The 18,792-nt window shown below is 35.9% G+C and overlaps 1 protein-coding gene across 2 annotated transcripts in view; it reads right to left on the bottom strand.

Annotated features, from left to right (window-relative positions):
- The window catches only part of mfsd8l1 (major facilitator superfamily domain containing 8-like 1), a 68,786-nt gene that overhangs the window by 13,476 nt on the left and 36,518 nt on the right, over window positions 1-18,792 (bottom strand). Inside the window, exons 14-15 of one of the 2 annotated variants that reach the window (XR_013301354.1) lie at window positions 8,842-8,957; window positions 8,252-8,781 (exon numbers count right to left, since the gene is read on the bottom strand). The exons of the other annotated variant lie outside the window; for it this stretch is intronic. The gene's annotated coding sequence lies outside the window, so the exon portion shown is untranslated. Of the gene's footprint in view, window positions 1-8,251; window positions 8,782-8,841; window positions 8,958-18,792 lie in introns of those variants that run through there. 2 annotated transcript variants of the gene reach the window in all.

The raw sequence follows: 18,792 nt of genomic DNA, 5'->3' as shown, positions 1-18,792 counted from the left end.
TAACAGATTTGCTTCAGGGTTAAGTCACACTAATTTCGACATTCCTGAAAATAAATTCTGGACAAACTATTGATTCAACTTTGTCTGAATAATTTCAGATTTTTTGGTTTCTGAATGAATTCCCCTATTACACAATGCATGGCCTGCTGTGTTGTTAATACTAAAGGTTTACAGGCTTTCAAGTCAGCAATTTTTATTATTTATATTTTTTCATGCAATGATTTAGTCCCTAAACAGAATCTGTTTTTGTGAAAAAGACTTGAGGAGGTAATAGAGTCGCAGGTATTGGAACAATTTAGTCTTTAATTAGCAATTCTGTAATCAATAAATTATCTTTATTTGCTATAATTATATTTCAAAGTGAACAGATACATGTTATAGGTCCCATAGTGCTGCAATTATGGTATATTATAAAAATGTGTATTTTCTAGATAGAATTTTTATTCTGATACTCAAATGCTATTATACTAAATATTTTATAACTAGCACTAATTGATCCCCCCATTTCAAAATAATTCTAAATGGAGTCGTTTATTTCTTTATCTAAGCAATTTGGGGTTATTTTCTACATCATCCACAGTTTAATGCATTTTAAATTGGAAGCACTTTAGGAGTTAACTACTTTCCTCCCCCTGACTTACAAAATGAACTTGTCACCCTCCTACAGATTTCAGTGTAAATCAAAGGTTGTAGATCGCGATAGAGCCACACAATTATTAGCGCAGAGTCCTGGATCCATGATGAATGCTGCAATAATCTGCTGATGCATGGAGATGAGAATTATAATCTCATTCTCAATTTCAACCCATTTTTAGTCACCACTCAAATGGTGGTTGGTTTTATTCACTGAAGTTGGGGACCTGCTGTTCTAGAGACGTGATCATTATTTCACAACTAACTTTTAATGGTATTTTAATTTAAATGCGGTAATTAAATGTTCAGGTGGTAAAAAAAAAAAAAACGGTGACTTTATTTGGCTGTTAAAGGCCAATCTCTAACACTAAATACTAAAGTTTTTCTATTTAGAGTGTATGCCTCTGAAATTGTTCCCCCAAAACTTTGGTCATTCTAAAAGCTAAGGGTTTTTGCAGATGACTTGTGACCTCCTCAAGGAGAGTTTAGAATGTATTAAAGACACTGTATGTACTTTTCCATTTTCTTTAGGTTGAAGTCATCTCAATGTTATTGGTACTTTATGAGCAAGCACAGCTGCAACAAACAGAAATTTTCAAGCAGCAATTACCATAATTAGCAATGTCAAAGCCAGTTACTTGTCATTATTTGACCATTTAAGACCAGGTTGTTATCACAGTTGTCTTTGTTTTGTTTTTCACATTAATGTATTGCAATCAATCAAGCTTGCTTCTATAATGGGGGAAAATTTACTAATTTAATTTGTTTCCCATGAAACAAAAATAGCTAATGGTGCAGTTAATAGCACTACAGTACTCCTCACAAGCATATCTGATTTTGGACACCTTTGCATTTTTAGGATGTGCCAGGAAAGGAGGTCATTACTTTGCATCTTTTATAATTGGAAGATGTGCAAACAAATTTACATCAATTTTTTTTTAAAAAAAGAAAACATGTATTGGGGAATGAAATGTACTATGGTGACAATATTTTATTCACATAGAACAAATATTTTTGTTTGTTTGTTTTTGAACTGCTAAGGCAAAAGTCTAAATAGTCTAAACAAGGAATGGTGCCAAGGTAGTAATTGCACTGGGCTCTCTTTGCTGATGCCCCCTACCCCCACCCTCTAGGCAATAGAAGTAAAAGAAAGATGGAGTGTTTGGCTCACCCAGAGAAGAGCCACAAAAGAAGTGGGGGGCAGGGTCAATTACCTGAACACAATTACTGAGACTAACAACTGCCATCCATCACCTGCATCCTCCACAGAAACGATTTCATCCCTACATTTTGGTTGGCCTTCTCGCCAAATCGTCGAGACACTCTGTCATCCCCAAGAGGCACCTCCTCCCGCCAATTGAAAACCTGAGTGGCATTCTTAAACAACCTGCTCCTCCTCATCCTCCTCCTTGTCTTCTTTTCACCCACATGTCTCTCACTTGAGTCACCCCTGCCTGCAGAGGTAAGCTACCCTTGACAGTGAAGCCTTCCCGAGGGAGAAAAGCCCAGACCTGCCAGTGTCTGTCAGTACAGCCTCCAAAAACATCTCAATGCTAACATTGCAGCTCTGGAATTAGGCAAAGGCTTAACATTGCTACTGGGATAACTGTGCAGATAACAGAAATTGCTACAAATGCATTTAGTCGGAGCAATGTTCCACCTGATACAGCAGTTCTGTTGTGGAACCAAGTTTAATAGACAGCGAAATTACACTTGAATTTTGGGATTCCTCTTCTGAAAGTTTATCTGGCACCCTGAAGATCCACCAGCAAACTGTTATTAAAAAACATCCAATGGACCTTGCATGCGTAAAGCCACCCCAGCAATATTAAATGGATATTAATCTGGAGTCAAAATTCCTTTTTAAAGGAGTCCAGAGGAAAAAGGTAAGCATTCCAATGCTTACAGTTCCTTCCTTTTGTATCTCACTGCATACTATATTAATACACATAACACATGAGGCTAGGCATGATCAGATGTGATGAGCAACAAAAAAACACAGAGATCATGCTGCTGCATGAAAGGTGAGTCTGGCAAGAAAGATGGCTGCAGTGCAAGCATGTGGAGTTGCATGCTTAATGTGGGTCTGGAGTCATAACCTGGTTACATGCTGAGCTTACTGATTAATCATTACATCCATCTCTTTTTGTGGGGATGTATTTTTATTTTGGTATTTTTCCCCAAATCAACATGTTTGGCCTTGTAAATATGCTGACTCAAATGTAAACATGATTTTCAGAGATTTGCTTATTTGCATCCTCATTTGGACCTCTGCTTCTTCTTTCTTCATGCAACGTGAATAATTTTTTTCTCAATATTTGTGAGTAAAAGAGGAGATCTGAAAACTAGGAGATGCTATGAGATTGTTACCTGCAGTGACCAACCTAGCTAAAAGGAAAAAAAAGTCTTACGGCCTCCTGTCTATTATTTCTTTACAGTCTTTTGGCTGGATTTCTGACAAGCCCTTTCTTTACCTTTCTTCGGGTTTGTATGTAGCCCCAGAGGCCAATTACTCAGAGTGAGCACCAAGATTCTATTTTCAAAGGCAGGTCACGGTCGAATGTTCTACATACTCAATATACAGGTCCAAAAAATTCCCAAAATACCTGCTTCTACCTCAGGCGTGCAGTTCACGAAACAGCGGCCAATGCACCTGTGATCCGGCATTGTGTCCCGCTTCTACGAAAGCTTGCATTTAATTTCCATTTTCTGTATATTTTGTTAGTCAAGCCTAATTAACAACATCAGTTAAAGCCTTTGTGTTGAGTGAATCTGAGTTGTCACTGAAACCAAGTGTAGTCTACCAAATCTTGACCATGCTTTGCAGGAATTTTACTTTCAGCTTTGGTTGACTAGTTCCTGTCAATTAGCTGCACAAGTGAATCCACACCAAGAAAAAGTATACACAATAAAACGTGTATAGTTATCATATAAAACTAGATTTTCTAGACTTAAAAAAAACTTTTACTGTATTTTCCATACTATAACTCACTCTTTTTTTTAATAGTTGGGCAGGGCCTGCAATTAATACTCAAGTGCCACCCACAACCGGTGTTGTTGTTTTTTTAGAATATAATTATCTGAAAAGCCATTATGGTAACAGATGTCTATTTAGCCAGAGTTTCTCCATTTTATTATTGTTACTTCAATGTATGCTGTTGTCACACGTTTCCCAAGGCCTATTTGTTTTAGAATCATTCTGCCCTTTGCTTTGAAATACAGATCTATTTTAATCAGAAACCTTTGGAGTAATGCTACCTTAATTATAATGATTTAACTGTAAAACTTCAGTCTTCCTGACCTATAGTCACACTACAGTCTTGGATATATGCCAGGTGATGTCACAATCAACAAACTCCAGAGTCTGTGTACACCAACACAAGAACACTAAATTGTAATCAGACTTGACAGTCCACCGGCTGCCAGAAAGGTCATCTCCCAAGGCTCGTCACCATCAGCAGAGCCAAAAAGACAAATGTGGGGGATAAGCAGTAGTTCAGAGTCCAAAGTGTGAAGTATAATGAAAGGAACAGAAATAGGTATGGAGAGATAGCAACAGAATCAAGAAAGCCAAAGAACCACATTGCTTTTATGGCTAGTGGCTGCTCACTAACAGTTGGCTGTATATAGGTCAACTGCATCTGTTCTGGGTCAGAGCATGACAGTGGGTTTAATGAAGCAAAAATTATATGTAGCCAGTGGCGGAGGGTCAAACCTGTGCGTACATCTTGCAATGTGACTGTTGTGAAATAATGAGGAAAAGTACATATGTTACTCTGACTGTGATATAGTAAACACTATTACTTCATTCATTAATCTTCTGAGCCGCTTATCCTCACAAAGGTCGTTAGGGCCAGTACCCACCATACACCCTGAATCGGTTGGTAGCCAATTGCAAAACGGAGGAAATGAAAGGAATCACAACGAAACGAACAACCATTCAAGCACACTTTTATTCCTAGAACAATTTGGAGTGTAAATTTAGCCTACCATGTTTTTGGTTTGTGGGAGGAAGCTGGCACACCTAGACAAAATCCACGCAGGAATGGAGAATACATGCAAAATCCACTCGGTGACACGTAATCACCATATATATATATATATATATATATATATATATATATATATATATATATATATATATATATATATATATATATATATATATATATATATATATATATATATATATGTATATATATATATACATACAATAAACAATAAACACAAGATCTGTCACCATGATGAACTCGAGTTCTGCACTTAGAACCTAATCAAGACTTATTACTAATACTTATACTACTTATTTATTATGTTGACCACTTATTTATCTTTTATTATTTTGTGATTATCTATTCATTTATTACTATTTACAGATAATTTATTTATCATTACTATATATTGATTTTCTATGTGTTTGCTTGTTTGTTGTTGCGTCCATAGACGAGTGGTGTGACTTGGGGCTGAATGTCTCCAAAACTATGGAACTCATCCTGGACTTCAGACTGAACAAGCCCGCTCCGCTCTGCTGACCTCACTTGGACTACTAGTTTAATCATTTCTTATTTTTGATTATTTATTTGTCTATTTTTTGTTATTTGTGCACTACAAGGTGAAAGCTTTAAATCTCATTATACTTGTATAATGACCACAAAAGCATTCAATTCAATTCAATTTTAAATATAATACTACTCAAAGCTTTGATATTGGGCAGCCAATGCTAAAAGAATTAAATTCATAAATAATTGGAAAAACGATGTTACAAAAAATATATATATATAAATATATATATATATATATATATATATATATATATATATATATATATAAATATATATATATAGATATATATATATATATATATATATATATATATATATATATATATATATATAATGTATGAACTTTTTTAATCAAAATTATGAGAGCTCTTGGCTAAAGCTTGTGTGGAAGAATCAAGATGGAACTCTCAAGTGGGAGCCAGGCTTTTCTTGAATATCAAACAAAGGCCTCAATGAATAGTTATGTTGCCAAAAAAGAATAATTGTGATGGGAATGTATTACACAGCAGCTACTGAAATAGGAGAGAGTAATTAAATGTAGTGATAGGAGCAATTCTGATTGGTACCACATGAACATTAAAAAAAGGTCTCACATAGACACTGAACTGAAGAAGATACAACTACATGCAATTTTGTATTTATGTTGTCTAAGGACAAGCTCCTCTAGTTGCTACCCTGTGATTTGCACATCTGTACCGCAGTGATAATCTTTGTGGTCCCCTGCTTTGATTTAAACCCACGTCCACAATACACAAACCACTTACGACCATATTGGGAGGCCACCTCCCACCCATCTTGTTTCGTGAAGCCACAAAAGATTCATCACTATTACAGCACCGACAGGTCGATTACCTCCAGGGAGTTCAAAGGAGAAAAAAACAGAATCCATACATTACTATTTCCCCTCACTTTACTTTGATGTACACTAAATTAAATATGTAAAGTTTTGTCAAATTTATGATTTCTTTTGTATAGTCAGTCGCATGAGCTCAATGTTTAAAGAGGGATGGTTTTCCAATTTGAAGCCACATAATGACCATGGACTGTCCGTTTTGGAGTGAGTGAGTCATGATTTCTCTTCCTTGTGTAAATAATTGAGATTCTCTTGCCTAAACTATTTACCCTTAAATCACCACACTAGGGGGGAAAATAAAATTACATGGTCATCTGAAAGAGTGGGAAAAACTATTACTACACACATTTCTTTTTTTTCCAAAAGAGCAAGCGATTAATTGCACACAATACCACATTTAACATCACATTAAAATGATACTAACCAAGCTGTGTAGTCTGCTAAGCAAAAAGAGGACAATTTTAGATACTTTGGTCTACAACCCACACACCCCTTTTCCAATTTCCTTTTTTCCTACACTTTCTTGCCCTTTGGGGTCAGTGTTTTCTTATCTTCTAAAAGGAAACAAGCACCACCTAGATAGTTCACCCTCCATCCTGACAGGGCTATGATCAGATAGCAACCATGAGGAATTGCTCCTTGTCATTTCCAAACTAACATTTGACTCACCTGCCTTATATAGAGAGGTGTGCTTTATTAATCCTCTTAAAATGCACATGGATGCCTTAATAAAGCCCCTGAGTGAATATCATGAGCAGGCATTTCTATTCCTTTGACACAATTTTTGCTCTTCACAAAATAAAACCTTGCTTGCGTTTGAGCTTTCCTAGAAAATTTAAGGGATCAGTGGACCAAGAGTTCATTTTATGATATATTTCAAACAATATCGACTCTAAAATCCATGTTTTTTATCACTACCTCACAGCTACAGACTTGTTTCAAATACTGCTATGTGGCCATACCGACAGGGTCTATCAAGAGGTGGGGCATTGTGTGACAACCAGTGCACAAACAGACCATCTTAAACACACAGAAGAGTCAGGATTACACAGGTTTATCAGAGATGGGACCAAACACCTTAGCATCAAGACAGTGTGTAAAAGTCATCTGGGTGTGAGATGTTGAGGGTATCTTGGTGTACGATACCCAATTTTCAGCAGGACTGCTGACACATAGTACACACTACCACACAAGATAGAAAATTATGAGTGTATTTCATGGTAAGGTCAGATCAAATCTGTAGAGAAAGCCAAATTTGTTTAGTTGGTACTACTGGTTAAAAGAACATTCATACTACATGCCACAATACATTTGTAATCACCCGTTTCATAATTTGGGGTAAACTATAATTTGCTGTTTTGAAAGATGAAAGAGGTTTGTAAATTTGACAGAAATATTAGCCTCTTTCCTCTGCTGGGACAGGAATCCTACAAGCATTTAGTAGTCTGAAAATAAAATGAGTACCAGGGTTAAGAAAAAAAGTACTAGTGTTCTATTACAACGCAGCTATGATGTCAGCCTCCTCGTTAAACAAATATGTTATCAGATTCTGCTTGATTGAAAAAGGCTGCCGTTCTTGGGCAACGATACCCCAAGACTTGATGGGAGAGCCACATGTGCTTTACGTCCCTTGTGAGTTTTGTAAAATTTCAACAACCTAATAGCTTTATTTATGTGTTCCGGTGAATGTTGAAAGAGACGGCACGAATTTAAAAGTAAAGCAGCTGTAATTTTTTTTTATTTCTTTTTTGGGCAGAAAACTGACACATAATACTTCCTAGGTTTTATTGGGGAAAATTATGTTCAGTCAAGTAAATAAAATTGACTCGACATTAAAACTGATCAGGTAATTTTTCAAATGCCTGATTAAACTGATACAAAAATATAAAACAATGGACTGTGTCAAGTATATCTCCGGTGGTCATTATTGTAGTCTGTGCTACTAAGACTATTCAACATTCACGTGATACAGATATTGCACTATTAATAACTGAGGTAATAACTCCAGGGCCAGACTCATCTATATAATATAATTTGATAAATGTACTTTACAATGCATAATGTTTGGTAATAAATATTAAATAATGGTATTTTTATGTATAACCAATAGAAAGAAGGGGAAATTTAGAGGTGAAGTATGAAAAATACTTGTGGTTAAATATCAGGTACCTTGCTGCATCTGTTGTCTCTTATTTCTGTAAGTGCCACCAGTCAAGAGTTCTACAAATTACTTGCTGCTACTGTTTGCATATCATACCCTGGAGTTATGTCCATGTCTTGCTCTTCAGTTTCATTTTCTTTGTCATTTTGTTCCACTTTTCTCTGTCAGAGTTTGGAACAAATTATTACTGTTTGCTCACTTGCTTCCAGGCTCTTGTTCTTAGTCGAGTTATACCACTTGTAAAATATAATAAATCAAAGGATGTGACAGCAATACATTGAGAGGAAATTGAAGAGGGGTGTTCAACCAGCTATAATGGTAATTTTGAGACAGGAAACAATAAGAAACGATGTTTGACAGGTACAAAAATAACAAGAGTGCAAGTACATATTAGGACATTCAAACAGAAGACAGCTTTAGAAAGAGGAAAACGTGTACATGGGATCTTTGGACCTTTAGAAGACAATAAAAGGAGGGGAAGGATAGTGCGGGGTGTTCCGTTCATCCTGTATCCGAGCCGCCTGCTAAGCAGATGATGATGAATGAGGCGGCAGGGAGGCCTGCTCTTCTTTCTGTTTGCCGGATGGAGAGTTGTGCATGAGTCGTTCTCTCTCTAATTACCTCTCACTTACCATTAACGCTGCCACAGCTACTCCGTTCCACTATCAGTTCCTAGCCTATGGACTGCCACTTCCCATTGGTCCCTGGCAACTAAGCAACCGGATAGGTTGTCACTCAATCTTGATGTCTATGTAAAAAATAGAAAAAATACAGCATTGGCTTCTATTTGGGTCAGGTAAGCTCTAGACTTTGCCTGGTTTCTAATTCCTTATCAAATAATTCATTTTCACTCATTTAGGACTGTTTTCATCATATGAGGTAAGATTCTTGTAATTTCAAAATCATGTGTGCAAGGTTTGCTTCAACTGACTCCTGTAGACAGAATCCATAAAATCTAAAACAAACAACCTTGCCTTATAGGAGCACTAAAGTTCATTATTTAAGATGTTTGGAAGATGTGTTCATACATGTATCTCTTAAAGACTAGTTGGGGAAGGAGCCTAACCAAGCAGCTCAGCCAAACGACAAGTTAACCACGGCACTACCAATGCAGTCAATAGTGAGACATTCTAATGTTCAGAGGCATAAAGCATCAGCCTTCATAGCCCATCTACTCTTTCTCCCAAAGTAACTCTCTCACGATGAAATCGTCCAAGTCAAATGAGTCTGGACAGTCAGATAATTAAACAAAAGTAGAGGAAAGTAGTGTAAAATTAGCATCCATGTCATTAGATTTTAATGATAGAGTGATTAAAATCAAATGCATTAGGCTAGTAGACAAATGGAATTTGGAGAGATTGAGGCTTGTTGAAGATGTGGTATGTCTGGAATCATCTTGGTTGATGAACTCTTCAATTGAAGATAAATGTGGGAGATTAGAGAGCTGCTATCTCTTCATTGAAACAGTAGGGTTTTTAAGAGGTTGGTTGTTTTTTTGATTTACACAATTGTTTTGATTTTGAGACTAATCAAAAACTGTCATACTGTAATTGGTACCTTTTTTATGCTAACTTGATATGACTGCAAGTTTAACTGGCTTCACTTGTAGAAAAAATACAACTGATTTATGTATGTTTTTGGGGACATGATTGAAAAAAGTAGTTCCGTATACACTTGCACAATCTTGCAGAGATATTATGTCACCTCTATTGTCCTCTTCTACTGAATCCTTAAATAAAACCAGTGCCCAAGGCTTGGAGAGCTATTAATATTGCAGGACCACCTTTTTCATTATGAATGAGAACAAGTGTGAAGACTCAGTACAGGCTGCAAAACAGTGCATGACTCCTGCTGTAACAATGTAGACCACTCCAATAATCAACATGCCCCTTGACACCCTAACCCAAAGAACTTGTATAAGTTTTAATTTACGTTTGACAAAAAAACAGCCGCGTCTCAGTGAAATACCTTTTGCAAAAGTCACAAGCGTGTTTTCTTACGGTTACTATTTGTCACTTTAAAAAAAGATTAATTGACAAAATTACCATTTTTTATGAGGTCATTTTCTCCTATCCTATTACTACTATAGAATCAAAAGTAGCCACTCAAAACCTATTGAATATCACAGGCCTTGTTTTAATCTTATATTGGTTTTGTCCTGTAGGTGTCCTTATATGAAAAGCGTACAGATTTGTAACTTTACTTCATAAAAAATTTAACTTTGTCCATTAAATTGTCCTGCGACATCTTAGATGCCTGACCTGCCAAAGCACATGGTGGCAAAGGAGTGCCTCAAGGTGCTGATCTAGTTCCACTTGCACTTGGCCTATGTCGATGTCACCCACAGCTTCAAAAACTCTGCTAAAGTGCTTCCTGATTTAGATCTGCTTGAAGATGGTCAGGCTGAAATAGTAGAGAAAAAAATGCTCTACTTCAATGTGACAGTAAAAAGTAGTCCAGTGGTTAACTCTATAGATTCTCAGTTACAACAGCTATTATAATGATCTAAGTTAAATTAAGAATTATATTTTAACTTATTAGTATATTACTCAACTTTTTTTTGCTTGGTTTTGTGAACAAATTTAAGGTATGAAAGAGCTTGAAATTTTTGCAACACAGTGTCAGACCAAAATGTCACACAAAAACTTCTTGCTCATCGCCAAATACAGCTTTGTGTTTACGCAGACCTTATGTCGCCAACAGCTGAAGTCATAGGACACAAAGGTGGAGAACATAAATTTACATTCCTGTTATCTTTCATCATCTTTTATGAGCCAGCAGCAGATAACTCATATATTGGAAAACACGCAAATATAAAGCAGCCCTCTTCATATATTGGAAAACACGCAAATATAAAGCAGCACTCTTCATATGTCTGGTAAACCTTCAAACTTTGTAAACCCTGTTCTTTTACTGTAACATATTAGAAACTACATCCAGTCTTGCCTCACAGCTTGTGTAATTAATCCATCCTGATCCCAAACACATGCATGTGTTCAAAAAATGGCACCACCTCTCTCCTTTATTTTATTGCCTTTTCTCTTGCATCCTTCCAACTCTGATGTGCATGTTAATTCATTGTCACCATCTGTCTTTTGAGCACACCCATACATTGGTTTATATGGGTGTGCCATTGGTTCTCTACTGTGGGAAATACACATGTATGTGATGCCAGGTGTGCTCTCAGCGGTGGTGTGACCTTGGACAGAAGTTTTGCTGCTGCATCACACAACCACATGACACATTTTCCCATATGTGATTGCACCCGCCTTTTGACAAAATTTAATGACAGGAATGGACACATATGATCCTTTCATATCACTTAAATGAATTATATATATCCTTTGAAATTATGTTTTTGCAACAGCATATGGAACGCTGCATAAGGAACGAAGGGCCGTGACACTGCTTAAAATAATTGCATGCAGTTTGAACTATTGCAAGTCTCTGTAATGTCAAATGATCAAACATTTCCACTTTGTTTCCCAGGAGTTTTTTTTAATGCAACAAGTGTCTTCTCCTTGCAATTTGCTGCCTAAATAATTCACATGGCTATTCCACCTCTAAAGACCACCTATCTTATTCATTATTTAGTTGCCTTTTCACTGTGGCAAGAGAAATCTTCAATTATTTAACAACAATATAGAGCATTGCATGGGGTTAATAGGTCTTTTGCTGACTGTGAGCACTAGAGGCAAAATGGGTAGTGGAGGTGATGACATGGGCAAAAAGCGGAAGATTTGTGATAAAGATCTTGTGACCAGGAGGAATTGTAACATGAGAAGAATTTGAGCTTAGTTGTAGCCTGGTCTCTTTTAAACTAATGCTTTGAAATTAAAAGAAAAAAAAAAATTGTGACATGTGCTTTAATTCATGGATGTTCCATCAATAAAAATACTATAATGGTAAATTCAAAATATTCATTACAACATGGATTAAAATGTTGCAAGATGTCTAATGCATGAACTCTAGTGGATGACATTTCTTATACACTACGATTTTTATGTTTTCATTCTCATAATCAAACATTATTACGGGGTAAATTCAAATTATTCATTACAACATGGATTAAAATGCTGCAAGATGTCTAATGCATGAACTCTAGTGGATGATATTTCTTATACACTACGATTTTAATGTTTTCATTCTCATAATCAAACATTATTACGGGTTATATCGCAGTTTAAAGTCTTTAGTAGCAAATACTGACCAACATCAGCTATGCTGTTCATTGGCACTCTAATTAACAAAGAACAAGTACACCTTATACATTTCATCTATATAACATTAATATGGCCAATAACTGATCAAAAGCTATCATTTTATAATGTTAGTATTAACATCACTAATTGATAGGATGTGTCAAATGTCCTATTAATATTACAGTGTGGGCTGGATTAAGAATTTTACTGACTGCCCATGGTCATTAGTCTGAATGATAAAAATGTAATAAATGATTGAGCTACATTTCTGTTGAATTTAATCAAATACACTTTAATATTCTTGTTCTCCTATGCATGTATAGAGAGGGATTTGAATGAGTTCACATTTAAAATTGTGTTTAAATAAACACATTCTCATTTTTTGTGAATGTAAAGAGTTGATCTATAAAGGATTAAAAGGCCAACTTCATAGTATGTAATTTCTGTAATCATGTCCTCTGTTTTGAATGCTGTTGGAAAGCTTGCAGCGCCCCCATTTGGCACAAACCTGAAAAATCAAAGATTGAATTGTAATGTTACCCCAACTTCATCATCCCCAGCTTCATTTAACAAAGTCGTGGATTGTGATAGATACTGCCACCATGAAACCTCTTTTTTTTCTTTTACAATGTATGAACTTCTGTGAAGTGGCCATTATTATGAGTGACCTGAGCTTTGTGGTTTCCCAAGAAAGGCTCAGTACTGTCCGACTTTCTCAGACTTTCATAAAATCAGTTTAATCTTGAATGTCATCAATAACGACCTTATTCCACTTTTTGTGCTATATGATTTAACAGTTGAAATGTTGTACATCAAAGAGAAGCGGAAATCAGTCATGCTGGTATATAATTAGTGAGACAAAAGCATCCTTTTTGCCTTAACGGTTGAATCTAAAGTGCTCCACTCATGAGCTCTCTTTGAGGTTGCTGCATGCCTGCCTGTCATCCATGGATGTTAAGCACACTTTTTGAGAGGTTGACACCTTTCTTGTTTGAGCGTATACCCATCTTCCACATTTTTGGAAGCTTGTCAGTTGGTGCACTCACCTCGAGCGCCATTCAAACTTGGAGCCAGAGCTATGCCTCTATCCGTATGTGTTCAAAACATATCAAGGATTATTCATTTTTTTATTACCAAATGGTGAATTGTGAGATTACAAGGGCAAAAATGTTTTTATTACGTAGAATAGAGTTGCATTTTCTATTATGCTTTTTGCATTTGTATATTTATATACAAGTGTGCATGTATTGTTGTTGTTGTTAAATGAAAAAAGAACACACATACATAAATAGACGAAAGTTATGAATGCAAATGTATTGTCCCTTTTTCTTTGGGCTGAAAAGCAGATTGTAATTCTTGATAGCAGGATACATTTGTATGTCTGAATGTATATATGTCAGCACAAAATAGAGGAGAACTTAAAAAAATAAGTAGTGAGAGGGGAGGGATAAATAATTTAGTTTTCCTCAAGTGATGGTTTGAAGAAACTCACAAAAAGCTGCATGATTGGACTGCCACAAAAACAACAAACTAATTAAGATACACAGGGTTCATTGTGAGTTCTTGACTGAATGTTGGCTGGGTTGTGGAACGGGCAGAGGGACTTTTCTTATGAATGCAGATCAGGGCAGCTGTCACAATCTGGCTAAATTGTATTTTAATGAATGGTTCCAAATATTCTCCATTTTCAATGTAGTACGTCCACATACACCTGTAAAGTGATATATGTGTGTAATAAATTATATTGTTTAAATACACTATACCATTTTTTTAAATCTTTGGACAAATCTTTTAATATTTTTTTGCTCAGTGGATTCTTGACAGACAACTTAGTTAATTTTTTACATTATCTTTTTTTTTTAAATTCTTGTCTGACTTTTTTTAGACCTTGCCTCTTATTAACACTTATAATATAAATTGTGTACATATAAAATTTCAAAAACATTTTTAATTGTATTTAGTCAACCCGAAAATCACATAGATGTTGCATGGTGTGCATTCATAAAATGTCTATTAAATTGTTAAATTCAGCAAATAAAACTCCCAGATTAGATCTAGACTAGATTTATCAAGAGGAAAGATGGATTTGGAATACAAACAGCTGCATATGGAAACCATTTTTGAGAGATTACATTGCAGGTGTATGGAAACAGAGTATGTATGTATGTACACAAATCCCCTGAGCACAGATTTGAATCTGAAAAAACAGTCTAAGTAATAAGGTCTTCAGATGTAATTTTAAAACATCCTTGTTATTTTAATCATTATTAAAATCTTTCAAATAATTAAACCGGAGTGTCTTACAGGTCACATAAAAAAACAGCAGTTTAGCGCTGCACAGTAATGTGATTATGGTTTAAAGCGGGGGTGTCTAAATTACGACACGAGGGCCAACTGCGGCTTGTTGCCCAGTTTTTATTGGTCCGCAGAAAATTCTGAAAATATCTTTGAATATGGCCTGCCCAGTTTTAATTGGCCCGCAGAAAATTCTGAAAATATCTTTGAATATGGCCCGCACAAGAAGCTTGACTTCAGTCGACATTGCTGTACTTCTCACCTTAAACACTAGATAAAGCCAGTCAATTAAACAGTGCATCTCCTTTAACTTAAAACTCACAATCTGACAAAATGTTCAAATAACATAGGGAAGTGAGAATTTCAATAGTTATTAAAATAGTAAATAAATGAATTCCTTTATTGTTATTGCACAAATGTACAATGCAATTGAATAAACATATATATTGAAAAAATATACATTTTGCTTATGATCTTGCCTTTTTACTGTCACTGTCAGTGGGAAATTAGCATTTGTAGACTTTGGACAGATGAATGATGCAGTGTAATAGAAAACATTATTGAGGAAAAGTATGTGTTTATAAAGAAATTTAGAATGACGGATAACGAGTGCTATTGAGAGGACACTTGATGAAAATGGGGAATGCAACAAAAACATAATGGAAAAAAAATGATGGGGGAACTAAATTGGAAAGGAAAACTAAAGATAATGGTCCCTTGTGGTTCATCTCTATCTGTAGTTCATCTTGTTTGCCTGGCATGCCTTAATATTCTCAGATTGTTCAATCCAACACATTCAGTTTTGTGACAACTGCCTCAATAAAATAGGGTAATACTAGACAACATGATTTTTGACATGACAAAATTGTGTATTAATTTGAGGAGAGTTGGTTATTTGTTAAAAGTGAGTACTGTTCCCGGGACTTTAGAGTTGCCTCTATTAATAGACTAATAGAGTACGTCAACATACTGTATGCTGCATCTAAAGCAAGGGTGTCAGACTCGGGTTGGTTCGCGGGCCACTTTAACGTCAACTTGATTTCACGTGGGCCGGACTATTTTAGATATAATATTTAGATTTTTTTTTATAAATGGATTAAAAGAACTGGATTAAAATCCCTGAATGTTCAGTTTTTTATAGATCTAAAACAATTTTTATTTTAGCTTTTTATATATATTTTTAGATTTTACAAAATGATTTTTGAACTAAAAACACAGAAAAAATGTATTAAAAAATTACAATTATTGATTTAAAAGGGGGAAAATCAGGAAATTTTATATACATCTATACTCTTCATTTTAATTTGATCCTAAAACAGAAAGTCGGCATTCATGATTTACTTTCCCGGGCCACACAAAATGATGCGGCGGGCCAGATTTGGCCCCCGGGCCGCCACTTTGACACATGTGATCTAGAGTATCATCCACAATTAAGAAGTAGTGTGAATTTATTGATGGCCGTAGAAACAGTTTATAAAATATATTTGAAGTGGCCACCAAGTACATCTTAAAATGCAGTGTAAAAATTGAATGTAATATTAGGGGCTCATTGTGGCCAGGTAAGCAGAGTGTGCCTTCTCACAGAAGTTGTCTTGGGACTCAGGGAAGTCAGGAACAGCCCTGCTTGGCACCAACTTCCACTTAACCAGTGGAAGCCTGGGAAATTTACACAGGCTGTCTGTCCGCCTGTTTCATGAGGTTCCTCACAAGTGACAGCTTTGCGTTCAGCAATCCGCGGCTGATTTGAATGGGATGCTTGTTGTGTGAGTGTGTGTGTGTTTCCGTTTGTGTGCCTGGGACCAAATGTGCCAGCTCTGCAAGTGTGTGTGTGAGTGTGTGTGTCCAGCAGACTGAATTATCAAAATATTTTCAGGTTCTTGGCTCCAGCTGGCTGGAAAGCAAGACTTTCAGTGCCAAAAATAACACAAGTTAGCTAGACAGAGAGGTAGACGTCATCAGAAATAATTTCATAAACTATAAATCATTTGTCCCCATCAATAATGTCCATCAAATGTCAAGTTGCTCCGTTCTTATGTATTAGAGAGTAGAAGAGATTGCATATCAGTCACACCTCAATTTCATTAACTGTGGACATTTCCACACAGCAGACCAGAGAATTCATAAGGGATACAATTTGACTTGTCATGTCAATGGGCCTGATTTCCAAAACACTATTATATTAATTCTAGTTTTTCACTGAATATGTATACAAACGATGTTGAGCATTAGATACAGTATAAAAGATTTCTTTTGAAAGTTCCATAGCAACCCGAAGGCCACTAAATATTAATTGGAATAAAAATGTGCAGTTATTGAGAAATGGAGATCTACTATAGTATATACTGTATTAATAGAATGAATTCAGGATTATTGAATAGAAGATGTTCTTTATTAACCATCTCAAATATGTCAACCATTTTTTCACCCTGACTCATTTTGACTTGTTGCTCCATAGTTCTTACACCTGGGCCATTTTCTAGGGTGTATAAAAAGCCCAGATCAAAGCTCAATCTAACCAAGATGGATGACACATTTTACAGCAAGTATGAGGATAACAATCAAGAGTTACTCATAGAGATCAAGGGAGTACTGTTGTCACACTTGAGATCGGTTTCCAGAACCCTACTGTCTTGGTCTCAACTTGCAAAAATCTTGCTCTTGTCTCAGACTGGATTTTCTCCCAAGATCACCTCTTGAACTTTATCAGATGATTTTAATGGAAAACGTGCACACACACATACACACACACACACACAGATAACATTTCTGTGTTGGTAACATTCCAAAAGATTTTTTTTAAACTACATAAATACAGCATAGACCAAAGCCTACTGGTTTTGTGTTGTCATGCCAACCCATTGTGGTCATGACTAGCAGTCATGTAGTCTACATGAATCAAGTGAAGTATTGTACCAGACAGGTTTATTCCTGATATATTTGTCTACTACTGCATTCATCAATTTTAATGCCTCTGATACGACATCAGAAGCCAGAGAATCCGATTTTGCAGGAAAACAAATGGGGATGGCCTCTTTGAAAGATTTTCCTGATTGATACAGAAGTGATAAATCTCCTAAAACATATGTGCACTTAAAGGTAATACTGCCCTTTTTGAATACATTTTAAAATACTCAAATGCACAGTACACTTCTCTGATCTTGTCTCTTTTTCACTTGCTTCGTAGAGGATTTCTGGATGACCCTCTGTGACTGCCCAGACATCCCTTTCTCCCTTTCATTCTTTTCATCTCCGTTTTTTTGCCAGGGAGAGGGTTCTGACAGCCAGTAAAAGAGTTGCTTGGTTCCCCCCAAAATGGGACCAATCTATTCTGTCATGAGAGGTTTGTTTTCCATCCTTTTCCTGTTATTTGCTCCAGATCCGGGTCTCTGTTTATATCACCCTTAGAAGGGAGAGGCAAAGATTTAATAGAATTTATTACCACAACAGTGCATGACCTATATGTTTATAGCACACACAAAAGCAGTATTATGAAATCAATAAAAGTATGTAGTGTTTGAGAGTTTTATTGACTAGGGTCAAGCTAATCTGGTCATCCAATTGGAACAATACATTTTCTTCATCGCAGTTTCTGGTGGGTCTGATTTGCAGAAACTGGAAAAAGAATGATGGGCAAAGATGCAATAAGCCAGAGGCAGTTGAATATGAGAATATCCAATTCACAGCAAAAGAAAAAAAAGTCCTAACAAGAATATGTGTAGTTTAAAGTAAAACATACCCTACCAGACAAGGTTTTACAGTAGGATACAAAACACTTTTGAGATATTTTCGTTTAGTAGATTTATTTGTTTTTGGCAAAGAGTAACTTGTTTTTCAAGAAAAAAAAAATATATATATACATAATTTTTAAGATGGCATCATTCCCATCACCCAAATTAACTCATTGGCTGACAAAAACAAACGATCACTGCTAGCCCCTCTCAGTAAATCATTGGACAAAACAGTCTGGGCGAATTAACACAGTAAAATACGGAATAAAAAAATGTGAACCAAACAACATTTCCCATAATGCCTGTGGCTATGGAAGCCTTTTGCGTGCAAAAAAGGTGTGTGATTGCAGAAATGGTC

Source organism: Stigmatopora argus, chromosome 8 (genome assembly GCF_051989625.1).
Source record: "Stigmatopora argus isolate UIUO_Sarg chromosome 8, RoL_Sarg_1.0, whole genome shotgun sequence".
Taxonomy (NCBI): domain Eukaryota; kingdom Metazoa; phylum Chordata; class Actinopteri; order Syngnathiformes; family Syngnathidae; genus Stigmatopora; species Stigmatopora argus.
This window is presented reverse-complemented; position numbering and strand designations above follow the sequence as displayed.